Source organism: Dermacentor albipictus, chromosome 5, assembly GCF_038994185.2.
Source record: "Dermacentor albipictus isolate Rhodes 1998 colony chromosome 5, USDA_Dalb.pri_finalv2, whole genome shotgun sequence".
Classification (NCBI taxonomy): domain Eukaryota; kingdom Metazoa; phylum Arthropoda; class Arachnida; order Ixodida; family Ixodidae; genus Dermacentor; species Dermacentor albipictus.
In genome coordinates this window covers 16063609-16083025 of record NC_091825.1, presented here as the reverse complement: position 1 = coordinate 16083025, position 19417 = coordinate 16063609, and the positions used below count along the sequence as shown (strand labels likewise).

Below are 19417 nucleotides of genomic sequence, written 5' to 3'. Positions count from 1 at the left end.
TTTTTTTTCTTTTTTACCAAACCTTTTTATATATATTTCTTTAAATTACAGCTCAGAGAAGGTTTTCTAAGAATGGCTTAAGCGAATCTCGAAGGCCATCTTTTTACTGCCCACATGCGGCGGAAGCTCCTGGAAATCGAAAATACGTCATCGAATTTCTTTCTGCGCTAAAGTAAAGCGGATAATATAAACTCTGCGATGGTTGTTTATGTATTGCAACATCTATATGCAGTTGGACGCAACAAGGCACAAAGCGAGTGTGTGCTGGTTATTATTTTAGTCATCGCGGAGGCCAACCAAACTCCCAATTTCACAGGTAGCGCCAACCACCGCCCCGTTTCAATGTGGTTGCTCATAGTATCCATCCACCAGTCTTGTTCCCTTGTTTACATGAGCTGTCGGTCGTACGAGTTGCTACGATGTGTTTGTTTGATCGTGTTTTTGCGTTTGCTGTAATGAATTGTGACTTAGTTCGCGTGCACAAAAGTGCCAGAAGATAGCTTGTGTCTCGCTGCAAACTCGTGGTATGCGTGGTGCGCCAGGCAAACGTGGACCAACGATTTTCATGCCATGGAGTGCGTTCCCTTTGTCCGCGGTGGTTGTGGAGAGTTTGGTGGACGCCGCAAAGAAATGATGCGCATTATTAGCGTTCCGCAGGACGTCCACTACGCAACTGCATGTATGCGGGAATAACTTTGCAGCTCCGGCAACTTGGAGGGCGCTATTCGACCGCATCGTACCATTTAAAAGGTGAGTGCACGCATGCTGTGCTTGCTTCTCGTGTGTTCCTAGAGTGCCTTGCGAGCGTAAGAAATCGAAATCCCACGACGACATTGACTGTGCCGATGCTTGCTGAGCGTTGGTTGACATAATTTGCTTGCGCAAATTTATTGGCTTAATGCTAAATTGAAAGTCTTGGTGAGCGCTTCCTTCCGGTGAGAGGGATTAGGTCGGCAACAGTCCTCATTCGCGCGAGCTGCCACTTTTCTGCTGAAGTTGGATAATAAAGACTCATCTGCCTCTTTACCTATTCTTACTGCAATGACGTTTCCTCTCTTACTTATGCTTCGAGGTTGTAAATAATGTCTGTTTACGCGGTTGTCGGTTTGTGAGCAGTTATTGGGAAAAAGTATAAACACCATGCAAGTGATCTTGCGCGCGACAGCGACGCGATGTAGATGGCTGTCGCGCTCGCTCGTTCCCTACAAGTCGTACCCCATGCGAGCGGTCTTGCGCGCGACAGAGACGCGATGTAGATGGCTGTCGCGCTAGCTCGTTCCGTACAAGTCGTACCCTATGCGAGCGACGACATTGAGAGCCGTCTCCCCGGTGTTGCCGGTATGAGGGCAGCAAATACGCGCCAAAAGTGTGCTTTAATAATTTAGTTTGCTGTGTTTTACTCTAAGGAGCAGCGTGAAACATTTCTTTAAAGTGTTGCAGTAGGTTCTTAACCTTGCACATATCAAAATAGTCGTTTGCTCGTTCCGTGCAACAAGCGGTAGTACTCGACTGATGTACATCCAGTTCCGGCTTCGCGCTATTGTCTGTTCGCTCATAGCACTTCTGGGCGACGAGCGACGAATTCTAGATTTCCAGAACCAGGCGACAAAGAACAAGCGATATGTTCGCGCGACGGCCCGTTTTCTCGCTCAAAGCCGTCGCGCGTCACCGTCGCGCTCAAAATCTCCCTCATAGGGTTTGGGCAAAAAAATTTAAGCAATTACGGCTTGCTACTACTACAGCTTACGTTTTGAGACAAGGTGTTTTGACATAACTTTGACATAACTAGAGATGACAAGGGAAAGTTGCTTAACTGATAGAAAAAAATGAATTGTTACGTAAACAAACATTTGTTTGTAACGTACTGTAGCTGTAGGTCTTAAAAATTTTATTGTCATGAAGAGGTCCCTATTATCACAATATTCATCAGTAACGTTGACCTTGTGCTGTGTTCCCACCCTGCAGTGGTGCAAACATTGTTTTTGTGACTTTTTCTGTGCTCCTTGCATGTGTTCACAAAGACTTCTTTAAAGTGCCACTGCTATAAGTTACCACAGAACCTATCTTGCAGTGGCAAGGCCGTGACCAACAACAGTGTCCACGTCAGGGAGGAGCTATGGCTGCAGCAGCACTGTGTGTAATCGGATGGTCTGGTCAGGTATGACTGAAGTGTATGTGTTTGCAAAAGTAGGATCTCGGTATCATTCGTCAATAAGTTTATTGACATATTACTCAGCAGTGCTTACTAAATAGGCTAAATATCTGCTCAACTTTATTCAACTTGCTGCTTATTTGTGTTTGTAGACATTATGTACACATTACCTTGTTCACTTTAAAGCAAGACCTAACATGTCTTGAGGTTTATTTTTTCTTGCATCAATCACTTGGCTGCGCGTTACATTTTATTTTGCTTATTACACATTATATCTACCTCTTGTTATTTTGTTTTATTGATTTGAAACTTTCCTGTGTTATACCTTTTATATCTACTTTTTTTTCGTTTAGGCTACACGCTTGTGCAGTTTCTGCAAACGTAAGGATTAAAAGTGTAATGGGCCAAATATGTCACAGGTCTAAGCATGCAGCATGCTTACCATTGTTTAACATTGGTATTACAATTATTGTGAGGGTTACTTGCACGAACAAGACTAATTGAAAAAAGTTGGACAGGACAGTGCACTAGACTTCAACTTACCAGCTTTATTCAGAAAACACGCAATGAGGTCCCACCTTTGCTCAAAAATATCTGCAGACAGATGCATAAATAAATGTGCCACATGGGAGGTAACCAAATGCGCAACAAAGCCAATACTGCCCACAACAAGCCATTACAAAGCATTCAGCAGGTTCTTCTCAAGGTACAACAAACACTCCTTTATCAGTGAGTTCCAGTGAAGGAGTGCTTACACATTCATCAGCAGCCTTTGAAATGCCAAACACCAAATATTTCCTTACCTAACTGCCTGCCAAACGGTCTGATGAGCACTTGCTTGTTTTGAAAACACAGGTAGCATTTACGAGCACATCTTCGGCAGTGGTCAGCCAAATGGGCAGTGCCTGCTAGAGCGTTTACAGCGTTCCGGTGCTCCCTAAGCCTCTCATTCAAGAACCTGCCCCTTTTGTCAAATACAGCACTTTCTACAGGGAAGTGAAATCTTGTATACCACCCCCACATTGCAGTTAAAAAAGTGGGTGACATGCTACTTAGCGCATGTACCCTGATTCCCGGCATTGCTTACCGACCTGCACATTCTTGCGAGCTCTAGTGGCGCTGAAGAAAACACCTACACTGCACTGGTTTGCCACATTGTTTATGTGGTGGGACACCCCATGTACAGATGGCACAGCCACAGGGTGCCCACTGGGACGTGCGTTATTGCACCGAGCAGCTGCCAGATCTGTTTTTACCTCTTTAATGAGGCTCCCAGTAATTGACACCAAGGTGTTATCGAGATACCCGGCCCTACATAAATGGCTCGCTTGTTGCTGAGCGCTGCAGGAAACCTGGTGCACAAGATTTAACCAGAACAGCTCGCGGGCAGCTAGGAGCTATGTATGCTTTAACATGGATATGCCAAAGGGTAGTCGAGCAAGGGCTTCTTTTTTCTAAGAGAGTATATATAATAAAGGAAAGTATGATTTAAAATTATACGAATATCGAATGATTGCAGGCGATCATCTTCTGGCAACTCATGTGTGAACTTGAGTCCTACTGAACACTGTTCGAAAACACCCACAATGTTTTTAACAGCAAAGCCAGCACAACAAGAAAGTCATTGGCACTACCACATTGCCCACTGGATGTGCAATAACGCATGTCCCAGTGGTAGCCGTGCAGCTCTGCCATACATACACAGGGTGTCCCACCGCCTAGAAGAAAGGTGGCGAACAAGTTTGGTGTAGGCATTTTTTCAGCACCGCTAACGCTCACAAGAATATGCAAGTTGGTAAACATTGCCGGGAGTCAAGGTACATGCACTAAGGAGCATGTCACCTGCTTTTTAACTGAAATGTAGTGGTGGTATACTACATTGCACTTCCCTGTGGAAAGTGGTATATTGAACAAACAGGTGCCTGAATGAGTGGCTTGGGGAGTACCGGAACGCTGTAAATGCTCTCACAGGCGCTGGCTACTTGGCTGATCACTGTTAAAGTACCCATAAAGGCTCCCCATGTTTTCATAACACACAAGTGCTCAGTCAGTTTGCCAGGGAAATGTTTGTGGTGTTTTGCATTTCGAAAGCTGCTGATGAATGCATAAGCACTCCATCACTGGTACCAGCTGATAAATAAGTGTTGTGTCTTAAGAAAAATCTGGTGAATGCTTTGTAGTGGCTTCTTGTGGATGCTTATCAGCTTCTAGGTACATTTCGTTATCGCCTATGTGGCACATTCATTTATGCATCCGTCTCCACATTAACTGAGCATGCGGTGGCCTGTTTGCATGTTTCTTCTGAATAAAGCTTGTCAGTTGAAGTCTACCGCTTTGGCTAGTCCGACCTTTATTCCGTACGCCTTGTTTGTGCTAGTAACTATGTCACAGGAGCTGTGTCAACGCCAACTAGCCCAACCTTCTCCATTAATTTCACAATTATTTCTCAAGTTCCCAGAACAATGGACATGAGCTTGAATTTCTTTAAATGGTACATGAAGTGCAGTATTCACTGTGCTGTAAGTACTACAGCAGTGAGGAGTTTTCTAGTGAGCTTGCTTTCTTTCTCTACATTTTTTTTATATTCTTCTTAAGCTATACCCATTCAGGCAAGTAGGCATTGTGGTAGAGGCTGTGTCCAGTTGCATCGTTTTTGACATTGTCTATACTGCATAGACCACATAGTTGGTACATAGTTCAGTCTATTGATGCACTATCATTAAACAAGCACGCAGTTTTGCACATGCAAGATTGCCTGCTCGCTATTGCTAAAGCATTTGCTGGTTATTGCTATGTTGCTCATCAAGTGGAGCACAAAATACTAGTGTCAAGAACAAGCATCATGTGCACTGCAACTCATGGTTTTATGTTGGTATGCAGGTATCTCAAGCTAAAGCTGCTTGTGCATGTATTTTCCACATATTAGCTAATGCTTTAGCTACATGAAACTGCCTATGTTCTGGCTGCTGAAGTCAAATTTGTGGTCGATGAACCTGCTTGTTTTTGCTGTGCACTTACATTTCTGTTGTTTCTTAAGGGTTGTAGCCATGTGACAGCTGATGTATTGCAGCAATGTCAAAGGTAGCTTCCACCCATTATTGCTGCAATGTTCCAACAGACACCTGTCGCCGTATTTGTGCATTTCCTGAGAACCAGCTGTATCCTCTGGGTGAAATTTGTAGTGTCGTTTTGAGTTTGCCAGTCAGTTCATATAACTATTGAGGACAAAATTTACACAGTGAAGGAAGGGAGACCATACAACATGACCAGTGATGACTGAATATTTTGATAGAAGGAATAAAAATAACACTGAATGTGTGCTTATATTGTGCACAAGTTCCTTCAGAAGGAAAATGTGAGTTGTAATACAAAGGCAAAAAATCACAATAAACAGTATTTGCATAAAAAAGGTGAATAGTCAGACTAATTTCTATCCCTTGTCATCTAGAAAGGACGCCTTTTTTCATGCATTCATAATGGGGGCTTGCTCACACGTCTTGTGGTATGCCTCTCTGATTTCTCTTGTCAATTTTTCACCGTGGGTGGAAACAGATAAACTAATTTAATCTGGCCTAAAGCCATATCGCGGCAATGCACGGCCAAGTCAGACGAGCATGCCGGTCTTCTCAGTAAAATGTGGTGATTTCTTTGGCACATATTTAGTTCCTGGCCTGTCAGCTTCCTAACATTGGAAAGCTGTACACTGCCCCTAACACGGACTAGACATATTTCGTGGTATGTTTAACCAAGCGTACCTCGCTTGCCTGCTCGCTTTTCTCAGTTCGCTTGTGGACTGTGCTGCATACCTGCCTACTTTATTTTTTCGCTCGAAATATGTGTGCACAGCATTCCACAAGCGCATTGAGAAAGGCGTCCAGGCAAGGGAGATTTGTATAAATTACCACTAAATATATCTTGTGACCGTCGTTATTAGTGTAGTCTATGCCTCAGTTCATGTGTATGTTTGGTCAAATGTACAAGGTCGTCAACTCTTGGCATGAACACGACTCAGCGTGACCACACCCCGCGGAGTGCCAGCGTGCATGGCGCAGGGGGGATGTGGAGCTTCGTGTCATCTGCTAAAGTGCGGGAGCACGCCATGCTTTAGCGGATGACACACGACATGAAGTCCCACCGCTAAGCCCCTGTGCGCCTGCGCCACTTAGCTCCGTTGCACAGCCATGCCATGCGCGCTGGCAATCCGCGGAGTTCGGCCACTCTGCACCATCTTCGTACTAAGAATGGACGGTCTTGTACATGGGGCAGACTGGCCGGTGTATAAGCATGTGCCCAGGAGAGCATCATTATTCACTCAAGGGACAAGCATGCTCGTCCCACTTGACAATGCATTGACACAACTGGTGATGTACGCCAGATTTAGATTGTTCATCTCTTTTGTTTACTTAAGGCAACCGATTGATCAACAATATCACTGAGGCATACCATTTAAAAAAGAGGGACATCTGTCAGCCAGTGCTCATTATGATTGCATTACAAAGAGGAATACTCTCTAAATGACACGGAATAGTGATCACTCCGTGCTTATTTGTTCTATTTTTATGCAAGTACTGTTTATCATGATTTTGTACATTTGTATTGCAACTTGTGCCCTTTGTCTTAAAAGATTGCTTGTGCAGTGCAAGGGCACACGCAGTATAAATATTGTCTTTAAGTTTTGCATCAAAATTAATGTTGAATTGGTAGCTTTTGTGTCTTGTTGTCTTCTTTCTGTCGCTTTTATCACTCAAAAGGTAAACATTACCGTACACCAACTTTCTTAATTACTTGCCCGTCAGTGTTGATAAACATGAAATGTTGTTTTCAGCCAGAATATTCTTACCATTTCTCATTTCCGGTCAGCATAGTGCTAATCCTTTGGCTTTTTATAAAGCGTGCTAATATGTACTTCTGATTAATGCAAAAGTTAGTTCTAGTTGGTGGTAGCAGAACTTGGACATCATGACAAGTGTAAGGGTACACACACACACAAAGAGACACAGTCTGAACGGGCGCTAGACATCAAATGAAGGGCTTAATGACAAAAAACAGCAACGCACATATTGCGCAAAAACCTACAAAAAGATGTAGAAGGTGCAATTGTGCCTAAAGAGAATTCCGCTGCCGCTGTACTAGCGCTGTACTGTTACAACAAACATTTCAAACCTGGTCGCAGTAAAAGGAGCGTGCACACCGAGTTCTGAAGTTTGAAGTTGTGACGGGACTTGGCGCATTCGTCGTTGCAGTTTAGTCATGACGAAAATATAACTGCTGAGATGAGGGAGTGGTGCGAGTGGTTTTCAGAGCGCACAAGGGAATTCACTTGTTTTCAACCATGCAAGGGTAATCATACTTTCAAGGCATGTCTCCAGTGTTCTTTAGAACAAGGCCATGTAGTGTGTGATAGTGGTAGATTTTGGAGACTGGCGCACGTAGGTCTATAGGTAACATGTGCTGCACTGTTCTCCGTGTGACACTGCAATCTTGGAGGCCTTGACGTCACTCGTTCTTGCACTGTTCTCTGCATGGCGGTGCGCCTATTTGAATCAATTGTTTCGCTATCTTTGTTAATTTCATTATTGCAAGGTTAGACTGCACGAAATATGAGTGTTTGCTGCCCTTAAAATGGGAAAATTTTATTAGTTTAATCCTTTACACAAAAATGAATTTCTTGGTGAGGTTGGGTTTAACCCCAGTTTTTTTAAAACTTGTTCGAGGGGCAGAAATTGCAATTATAGAGTTGCATCAGAAATTGACGGACCTAATTAACCTATATCATATTGTTTTATACAAGTGCGTTTTAGTGTTAAGAATACAGCTCAGGAAAAAAACACTTCATATCTATTGCAGGTACAGATTGGTGTGGGATTTGTGATGCCACTCAACAAGTGGCATTACATAATCAAGTCTGCTTCCGACGGAAAGTGCCCATTAGAGGTGGCATGGCACCTGTGGACACCAGTGCAAGCAGGTGAAAGCAGCCTGTTTGGACAGGCCTGCCGCGCATCTGGGAAGCTTCCGGCAAACCGGAGAAAGTGGCTGCTTTGAAGAGTAAGTCAACAGTCACCTCATTTAAGAAACATAACTGCATATCTACAAGTTATCTGAATGAGTTAGCATTACATGATGTATACAGAGCGACAAAAATGCCAAAGCAAGAATGAGGCAAGTGCCCATATTTTATATCTTTTTCTTCTGCTGTATATGCACTGTGTCTCGACACACAATTTAAATGTCTCCGTGGGTATGAAATGCAGCACAAGATAATTTCGGAATATGGGTTTCCGGCGAAAACCGCCCACAATGTTTCCCCCATAATCAGTTTCAATCAAAAACAACCAAGAAAGTCGGGTGCTACACGAGCGGTTAATTTTGACAGGACCTTGATAGCTTGCATTCACCTGCTGCTCATTGTCTTAACAGAAGAACATTTAAGCACCTCATTGTCTTTGACATTTCTAATGTAGACTTGGCATGCGTTATTGTAGCTTTTCACGTTGCAGCTTTCATTTCACTTTTTTGAAATAATGCTTCTGAAGAAAATTGGCTTCCGACACAGCTTGGCAAATTGTATGGTCTAAAGAAGCTTTTTAAACCACTGCCTTCCAAAGTGTTGGCTGTGGTCACCTGATGTGCTGCTTTACAATCTGCAGCGTTCACAGCCATGCAATTTCAAAACGCTATTCTGATTATTGGGATGTAAAAGTTATAAACAGGGATAAAGTGCCTCAGAAAGGGTGGCCAATGTTTCGTTAGGAGGACCTATCTTCTCAAAGGCTGCGTCGTCATCCTCGGCATGTTAGTTTTAAAGTGTTAGTAGAGTGACGTCACATGCAGTTGTCGGGAGTGGCTGGATGTAAAGGGAGAGACTTGAAGGAGAATGAGCGCGGTCGCCTGATGTCTGTAAGCATGATTCCTAAGACGTAGGAACAATAGTGGGAGTGGGAAGGCGGGTAGAAAAGGAGAAAAAAAGAGACCAAGAGGGAAAGAAAGAACAAGAAAAAGAAGGGCAAAGGAAGGTGTTGGGGAAGCAAGAGGTTAGGGAGCATTCAGGGGTGTCTTTGGCAGCATGTTCTTATGGCTTTAAAGGAGCCGGTGAGGCGGTCAATGCTTGAGTAACAAAAACAACCGAAAAGACATTAGTTGAAAGAATGACTTGATTGCATAGCAGCAATGCGTCGGATAATTTAGAAGGAGTTAAGATGGCAGTAAGGAGTCCGGAATGCAGTGCATAGGGTAGCTCGAAGGCAGCGCCATGGTCTTTCTAGGGACGTTAGTCCCAGTAGCTCATTGAGGTGTCGTCACAGCGGTACGCAGCAGTGGCGATACCCTTTGTGGCTGAGGCACCGAAGAAGGTATCCTGGCGCCTGGGACTTCGGAATATGTTGCTGAGGGTGTTTCGAAAAAATTTAATAAAGAACAGACAAATATGGGGGTGAACTGAAACTGTAATAACAAATAAGAGGGTGGCATGAGCAAAAGCGGGCGGAAGCAGATGTACATGGGAAAACATATTTATGCGAACATATTTATGGGCATTCTACAGACTTCCTATTGCGCTGCACTGACAGGCCCCACACGTACCTACGATACATAGACGACATATTCGTAATATGGTGACATGGTCAAGACAGCCTAGATAAATATGCAGGATTTCTAAATTCTTTTCACCCAACAATAAAATTCACATCAAAATCTTCAATGCAGCGCATAAACTTTCTGGACACAACAAAGTACATTGACACTGGGACACTAATGACAATGCTGTATGGAAACCTTTTGACGAACAACAGTACCTAGAATATACAAACCACCATCAAGCCACATTGCAAAGAAGGCATCTTTAAAGGCCAAGCACATGGTTACGTCACATGTGTGTTGAAAACCAAGACTACATAGATAGACTTGACTACCTTAAAGAAACCCTATCAAACAGGAACCACCCAAAGAGTGCCCTTCAGAAAGCCTGCACTGATGCCACCAAACTTGACTGAGCCGAGGTGCTCAAGCCCCACCCTAGGATCACAAGAACAGCGCCTCTTCTTACTACTAAATTCTCAAACACACTCCCAAACATGAACAACATCCTCAATAAATACTACCCGATTCTCCCCAGCAACCAGAAACAAGATTTTTCCCGCCCTGCCCAGAGTAGTCTTGAGATGCAACAATATAATATTAAGGATATTCTTGTACGTGCCAAACTAAAAACAACAACAAAGTTAGGAACCAGTCCCTGTGGCCGCCCGGGTGCTCTACATGCAAACATATTTAATGTACTACTACAGTAATAAGTACAGCATCAAATTACTCAAACAAGGTAACTTCGAGTTTCATCTGCACATCAAGCAATGTAGTCTACTGTCTAGAATGTGCCACTTGTAGCAAATAATACATAGGTGAGACAGGACAAAAAATTCATAAAAGACTGAACGGTCATCGCGCAGATACAAAACAATTTATCTAAAGCAGTAGCCAGCCACTTCAATGAACATGTCATATGTGACAAAGCAAGGCTCTATAGACTACGAATTTCCGCTCACCTCGCCAGAGGAAATATATGGAATCATACCTCATACACAAGTTGAAATGCCTACATCCAATGGAAATCAATTTAACACATAGCAACTTAGAATCTTTAAAAACATTAAAGCTGTAACTTAAAACGGAAAGCCTCATGTCATCAACCAAGGCACAAAGCACATTGTGCCACCAGCTAAACTTAATTCTTAACCTCACCTATTCCACCGTTTCTAATTTTTACCTGCTTACTACTCAATTTAATATATTATTTCATGTTTTAATGTTTATATCAACTGTATGACCCCTTTTCCCATGTACACCTGCCTCTGCCTGCTTTTGCTCATGTAACCCTCCTATTTGATATTCCACTTTCAGTTCCCCCCTTTTGTCTGTTTTCTATTATATATTTTTAACACCCTCACCACCACAATCCAAAAGTGGGCAATCCGAGTGGGCACGGCGAAAGCGCTTGGCGCAGGTCGTTCACCATGCGCCTCGTCTTCTTTGTACAGGCTCTGTTGCTGTCAGCGCAAGGTTCATCGCCTGCAACCACGCTAACGCCGGTATCGACAACACCAAGCATCAGCAATCAAGCTCGGATACTCAACGTCATCATCGAACCGCCTCCCTTCCCAAGCCATGGATTCGTGACGTCACCGGCCATTACCCCTATAAAGACTGTCCCGCACCCGAGGATCTTCAGTGGGCACGGCGAAAGCGCTTGGCGCAGGTCGTTCACCATGCACCTCATCTTCTTTGTACAGGCTCTGTTGCTGTCAGCGAGGCGGCGCCTGCAAGCTGGGAACTTCGTAAACCCGGTCTGGGCATACCATGTTATGCATGACAGAGAAACCGATAAGTGCAAACACTGTGGGGCGAGAGGGACCCTCGATCACATAATCTGGGAATGCGCTAGCTCACCAGGGGCTAAAGCAAACATAAATTGTAGAGAGGCCTGGGAAGCCCTGCTGCGGAGCGAGGACCCTACTCCACAGCAACACGCCATCCGCCTGGCGGAAGAAGCCGCGAAGAGTCAAGACCTCTTTGCTTGCTTCTAATCGCGGAGGTTCCGGCCCCCGTCCCCAAGGCCTGTGTGCCGGGGACGGGGAGTAGGGGCCTCCTTATCCGGCGGTACAATAAAGTTGCTATCATCATCATCCCCTATAAAGACTGTCCCGCACCCGAGGATCTTCAGTGGGCACGGCGAAAGCGCTTGGCGCAGGTCGTTCACCATGCGCCTCATCTTCTTTGTACAGGTCGGTCACAACTGTTCGTTTCGTAGTGACAATAGGTTTTTAGTTGTTCTGCCGTGCCCTCAACTTTGTATAAGTATAGCCTATGATTGCTTTTGCTCCTGCAAACTGATGTTGTGTGGCGATGTTGAGGAAAATCCTGGACCAACAGTTGAAGAAATGTTTCAATCCTTGATAGAAGGACAACAGGAAATAAGAAATGATATCGCGGACTTGAAAATGCGCCTTGAAAATACAGAAAAAGCGGTTGATTGTTTTGACAAACGTTTGACTCAGTTGGAAGATTACGAGCACAGCTGCTACCTTGGTCACAACTGTATGTAAAATGGAAGAGATACTAAAATCACAGAAAGCCAAGATGATCGACGTAGAAGATCGAAGTAGGCGATCAAATCTGATAGTTTTTGGCGTTCCGGAAATTCCCAATGAAACTTTGTCGCTCTTACGTGACAAGATTATAAACGACGTATTTCTGAATAAATTGGGCTTGAGCTGTTCGTCGGTGGCAAGAATACATAGGCTTGGGAGGAGTTCAGATGGCAAGCCGATTATCGTGTATTTCCAGGACTACACGGAAAAACATTCAGTCATGCAGAACGCATTTAAACTAAAAGGTTCAAACATTTCTATTCAGAATGATTACTGCGCTGACACGCGGCGCAAACGCAAACTACTTTGGACTAGTGCGAAGGCAGACAAAGATAGCGGAAAAAAAGTTCAGCTGATTCACGATAAGCTGCGAATTGATGACCAGTATTTTTCTTGGGATGATGCCTCCAACACCCGTAAACAGATTTCTGGAACTGATAGTACACCGAGCCGCAAACAAAATTATAGAACGAACAGCTCAACGCCAGAAAGCTAGCTATTGCAGGCGCACCAGCTCCGGCTTCTCTCATTCAATGCCAGAAGTATTGTAAATAAAACAGATGAGCTGGAAGATTTGCTTTTATTATATGATCCCCATGTCTGCATCATTTCGGAAACTTGGTTGCACGAAGCCATCCGCGATGACGAAATAGTTCCGCCGAACTATCATCTGTACAGAAAAGACAGGGTTTCTCGCGGTGGCGGTATTGCAGTCAGAACAAAATCCAGTGTTCATGTAACGATTGCAGATCAAATCAAGGAACATGAAAGTTTACTCTTGAAGGTATCTATCTGGGGAATGTCGTTCTTTTTGTGCTCTGTATATCGGGCCCCAGGGGCTGATGACTCTTTTATGCATCAGTTGTATGATCATCTTCTGAAACTAAAGGGAAAAAACCTAATAATAGCAGGTGACTTTAATCTACCGTGTCTAAACTGGAATCGTTTAAACTATGGTTCATCGGTTTCTGGTGACTTGGCGATAGATATTATGTTCAGCCTGGACCTCCAGCAGGCTGTAGATAGTGACACCCGTGGAAATAATATTCTCGATCTTCTATTCCTGAGCGAAGTATTTTCTGATGGAAGAACAACGGTCGAGCCTGGTATATCAGATCACAAGCTGATATCTTTTTGCTGGAAAGTTCCTGCGCAGAAGCACCAAGATCATAGAACAGTTAAAACAATTAGAGATTTCATTAAGGCAGATGATGTTGCGATTATAGATTATTTAGATACACAACTTGGTATAATCGAAAATAATGTTGAACTTTCATGGCAACGTTTTGAGGAGACTGTAAAGTACTGTACGGAGCACTTTGTCCCGTTAAAAGTAGTTCGAAAACAGCGCCTAAATCCTTGGATAAATCGAGATATTATTCAGACCAAGCGAAAAATAAAAAGGCTGAGAAAGAGGAACAAAGCTACAACCCCGCAGATTACGCAGCTGAAACAAGACTTACTACGAAAGGTAAATTCGGCTAGAGATGAGTTCTACAGCTTGAATCTCGAAGAATTTATTTCTAGCGATCCTAAAAAGTTCTGGCTGCATCTAAGCCAGAGAAAACAACAGATACAAGGCATTAACGTCAACGGAATTTAAATAGAAGATGCGCACTGCATTGCTGAATACTTCAATATATGCTTTCAAAGTGTGTTTACAGAACGTAATCAGTGTGAACTTTCCAGTGCAAGTAGCCCATCGGTTGATAATATTTTAATCAGTCGCGAAGGTGTCCTGGCATTGCTTCTAAATATAAATATTAAGAAGTCAGCTGGGCCCGATAACATTCCTACTTGAGGCGATATTCTGAGCAATTATCTGAATTCATTTCTAATCTTTTTCAGTTATCCCTAAAATTAGGTGCAATACCATCAGTCTGGAGTAAAGCACGTGTTGTGCCGGTACACAAGAAAGGAGACCGCCAATCTGTTTCAAATTACCGTCCTATATCTATTACTAGCTCGTGTTGTAAGCTATTGGAACATATTGTCACTGGTTTTATACAAGAGTTTTTGAAAGATCATAGCATACTATCATCTTTTCAGCATGGTTTCAGGAAAGGACTCTCCACTGTAACTCAACTCGTAACAACCGTACATGAGCTGTCCCGCATACTTGATTTATCTGGACAAATAGATGTGCTCTTTCTGGACTTCAGCAAAGCTTTTCATAAAGTTCCCCATGCAAAGCTATTACATAAATTAGATAAAATTGGACTCCCATTTGGTATCATACAGTGGATATGTGCTTATCTCAAAAACAGAGAACAGTTTGTTGATATTAGGAATTGTACTTCCAGTGCACGTCAGGTCACCTCAGGAGTCCCTCAGGGCAGTGTACTAGGACCATTGTTATTTTTAATCTATGTTAATGACTTGATTGATGTTATTCCTGGTAATGTGTCCTGACGGTTATACGCGGATGATTGTGTTATCTTCAAGGAAATTGTGTCCTATGATGATCATTTTGTGCTGCAAAGATGCCTTGCAGAAATCACTGACTGGTGTTCCAATTGGGGAATGGAGCTCAATGCGGAAAAAAACTGTACTTTTACGCGTAACAAGAAAAAAATCTGCTAGCATTTTTCCGTACCAACTTGGAAATAGAACTGTCCTCGAAGTCGACAAATGCAAATACCTTGGCGTTACCCTCAACAATAAGCTTACATGGTCAACTCATATCTCGAATGTTTGCTCAGCTGCGCTAAAGAAACTGTGGTTCATAAAAAGAAAGCTTAAAAACGCGCTTGTAAGGACTAAAATGTTAGCCTACAATGCAATAGTGAGATCAAAGTTAGAATATGCTTCCGAACTCTGCGACCCGCATACCATGAAAGACACAAAAGAACTTGAGTGAGTACAGAGAAAAGCAGTGAGATTTATTTACGGGAAATATGCCAGGAAGGATTCGCCATCCTCAATAATGTTACAAAATGGAATACAGAGACTCGAAATACGCAGAAAAATTAATCGTCTTGTACTACTACATAACACTCTTTCTGGAAAAAATAATATGACGCTACCAGCTTCCATATGTCGGCCTTCTACGAGGAGAACACGACACAGTCATGAGTATTTGCTTGCACCGATCTTCGCGAAAACAAACGCTTACAAGTACAGTTTTTTCCCTCGAACAGTGAACGATTGGAATTCACTTCCCATTAGTGTCTTTCAGTCTAAAGATTTCATGGCTGCATTGCAAAATCATTTTTGTTCAAGTTAGCGATGTTGACGGTATCATTTGTGCTTCTTTTAGTGTATTATGTTCATTTCATGTTGCATTGTATACGCTTTTCCGTGTTTTCTTGTTTGTGACATGCCCCTCCTGCTTGGACCAAAGTATTGGCCTGCAGTATTATTAAATAAATAAATAAATAAATAAATAAATAAATAAATAAATAAATAAAATCCCAGATGCCAGGATACCTTTTTCTGCGCATCAGTCACACAGGGTATCACCAGCTCTATATACCACTGTGACGACACCTATGTTGAGCTACTGAGGCTGACATCCCTAAAACACCATGCCTCTGCCTGCCAGCTACCACATGCATTGCATCCCAGACTCCTTGTCACCATCTTAATTTTTTCAACATTACCCGACACGTTGCTGCTACGCTACTCAAGTCATTCTTTCAACTGATGTCTTTTGGGGTCTTTTTTGCTACTCGTACACTGACCGCCTGACCAGTTCTTCTAAAACGGCAGAAACATGCCGCCAATGACACTCCTGAATGCTCCCTAACCCCTCACTTCCTTAACACGCTCCCATGCCCTTCTTTTTCTTGTCTTTCTTTTTTCGCCTCTTGGCATCTCTTTTTTTCTCCTTTTCTTTCGTTTATTTTCTCGCCGCCTTCCTATTCTCACGGTCTTGTGCCCTCGTCTTAGGAACCATGCTTACAGACGTCAGACGACAGCGCTCATTCTCTTTAAAGTCTCTCCCTTTACAACCAGCTGCCACTGATAACAACTGCACGTGACGTCACCCTACTAGTCCTTTAAAACTAACATGCCAAGGCTGACCAGGCCACTTTTGACGAAGATAGCTCCTATCGAAACGTTGGCCAGCCTTTCTGAGGCACCTCATCCGTGTTTATAACCTTCATACCACAGTGTGCTATTCCATCTCTCAGCCGCTTTCTTGATTTTAGATGTTCTGATTATTGAAGTTTGTAAGACATGGCCTATCTGCACTTTCGGCATACTTTCAGTGATCTCATTTTATTTAAGCATAAGATTGAGGAAAGAACTGCTACACAAAGAAAGCACCTCGTACATTATTCGCATGTACGCTCTGATCTGCATAGCTGATCTTGTTCTACGCAAAGCATCCTAAAATTTTCATGCCTCTCGTCGGTGCCAAGAAAAGCAAGGTGCTGGGCATCATGCGGAATTCCAGCGCTTTCCGCCAGCCTGGATTAGAAAGGACTGTATAGTGTGGCTGTAACTGGCATTCTTCTGCCAAGGTTCAATTGTTTTATGGATCAAAGTACCAGGTACTCTGGTAGTCGCATCAGCACTCTGCCGAAGATTTCATTTCCTACAGAAATATGCTTTTTTTTATGCAGACGAGCATGAAAGATTGCTCTGTATTACGTTAAGATGCTTCTTTAGGCTTTTTTTACATTAAAGATGTAGGTTAGCTTAGCAAAGTAGCAATATGGAGATTGAAAAGTAGAACACAAAACATGGCAGATCCCATGCACTGTGAGAATCGGTGTACACGGAGCACACATTGCTTGCTTTGACTGACAATAATGAATGGTGATGTTAGTAGCAAGTTTGTAATTTTTTCAGCGTTTAGTCCAATACGAAAGTGGCGAGTTGATGTTAAGCTTTACCTTGCATGCACCACTTCTGTTTGTCTGCATAGTCCACAGAACACACAGAGAGATGTGTTTGCTTGAGGCGTTGTTGCGAGTCATTGTTCATAATCTCTGAGAGGGAATTGGGCGTTGTCATTGCCTCACATGGCGCACCGCATCATGGCAGAAACATTAAACTTTAATTGAATTATGAGGCTGTGCATACTTCAATTAGGTATTGTAATTGAATGTATACATAAGTTCGTCGTCTGCACTACATTTCACTGCATAGCGAAGACGCTCCTGTTCTGTGTGACACTTCTTTGAAGTCTGGGTGTCCTCGACGTCGAGTGCACGCCTTGCTGGCGCGTGTTAATGGGCTCCTTCTACATACATGGCCAACACAATGTTGAGATTCCAGCTCAAAGCGCTCCCTTCAGACTAAGGACGATTCTAATGTTTACACTATCACAGCCCAGCATCTGCATTTTTCTCGCATAGAAATTAAAACCAGCACAGCACGTGCAATACACCCTAACGGTGAAACGCTGGGGCAGCAGCGCCGGTCAGGATGTGCAGAGGTGAGCGCCATCTGGTTATGTTCCAAGAAATCCAACGGCATGCATGACAAGACCATAGCAGCTGCAGCGCCCCTAATGTTGGGAGAAGAGGCAAAAAAAGCTTCACTTTAAAACATGAGTTGCCATCATTTGCAGCTAAATAAAGCTTGCAAGCCAGCGATTATACAGCTTTTACATGAAATCTTTTATGCCTATATGGCAAATGCTAAAGTTACGACTTCCTCACCAACTGCACGAGCAACAAGTAAAGCTAACAAATGATAGAATGGACAAATCAGACAGCTTGCACGTTGCAGCTCTCCTGCATGCGTTAGAGACAGTGTAGCCAAATTGTGGTTCTCCGAATTTGACAGGAATTTGGGCGGTCGAAGAGCAGACAAATTATGCAAAATCAGAAGCCAAGTATCCACCCCATAAGGCTTTGAGTAAAGCTCCCATGTGTCTAAATTTTGCAGTTAAGCCAACCTCCAGATGACAAGAGGCGTGGCTTTGGCAAAAAACATACAAAAATTCCATGTAAATCTGCAAAACAATGTGATGCATGTGTATGCATTCTCACTGCAAATAAACCTGTGCTGGCTTGCGCCCTGGGTAGCATGTTTGTGTGTGACATTCGCTGCATTTTCTTATCTGAAACTTTTTTTGAAGTGATTAGAGCAGATTTTCTTCATTCACTTATTGCTAGAAATCATTGGAAAAAATTTACTTATATATTTATTGCACTCTCCTTTTAGAATCCCTGGAGAAATACATAAGTGACCATCCAATGATGCCACCTACACCACATCCGGAGAACCACCTTGCTTCCCTGCGAAAGCACCTTTGGAGCTTTCTTTTACACAAGCAGGACGCCAGGGCAAGCGAGTGGAAAAGTAAATACAGTACAAGTCCAGTGATGCTTTTTCAATGAAGTGTGATGATATGCTACGTAGTATGGGGCTTTACAGATTGATTCGTTATGGCATGAAAATAGCCGCATCTTGGCAACATCTATATACAGACTGTACACTTCACAAGACTCAACATCACATAAAGATAGCCCGTCATGAGCTTCCGAATAGCAATGGCTGCTCCTTCAATTCATCACACAACTTGCCTTTGACGTGCTGCGCCCACGATGATATCCAACCAAGTGCCCACCGTGCCACCCATCACCCACCGTGCCGCCCATCACCCGCCGTGCCGCCCAGCACCCTCTGTGCCCAGCAACCACCATGCCCAGCACCCACCATGCCACCGTCACCCACCATGTCACCCAGCACCCACCGTGCCACCCGTCATCCGGCATGCCACCCATCACCATAATCCACCATGATGATGGATGATGGATTCCACTATGCCCAGCATCGGGCAAATTTTCAATAGGTACCAAACCATATTTCTCCTTTCTGAAGTCTCACTTGGCTGAAAAAATTGTGGCAAGAAACAGCTTTTGAGAGGATACTTCATTATGTTTTCTTGTGTACTCAGTTGCTCTGTCATGTGTATTGTGAACTAATAAATACATCTCAGGCAGATTACAGCCTCTCAATGGAACAGAAACTTATTTCGTACGCATAACCACGCACCCTGTTCAGCTGATTGTGAAAGTTACGCGGTTTGTGGCGGCTCTAAAGTATCTAAAAAAGGCACGTCTATGACGTGGTATGGGGGCACATGTGCAGTGTTGCTGTGAAACGAGCTGTCATTCTCGCAGCAGTGCACTAAGTAATGTTATAGTTTAATTATTATAAT

At 43.4% G+C, this 19417-nt stretch overlaps 1 long non-coding RNA gene across 2 annotated transcripts; it reads left to right on the top strand.

Annotated features, from left to right (window-relative positions):
* The first annotated feature begins 410 nt into the window (after positions 1-410).
* LOC135906589 (uncharacterized) lies at positions 411-19143 on the top strand. Of its 2 annotated transcripts, none has more exons than XR_010565787.2 (4): positions 411-750; positions 2072-2158; positions 8000-8200; positions 18418-19143. It is a non-coding gene; the product is annotated as an uncharacterized lncRNA (long non-coding RNA). The 2 variants fall into 2 exon arrangements; XR_010565788.2 differs by lacking the exon at positions 18418-19143 and adding an exon at positions 11185-13116.
* Positions 19144-19417: the final 274 nt, after the last annotated feature.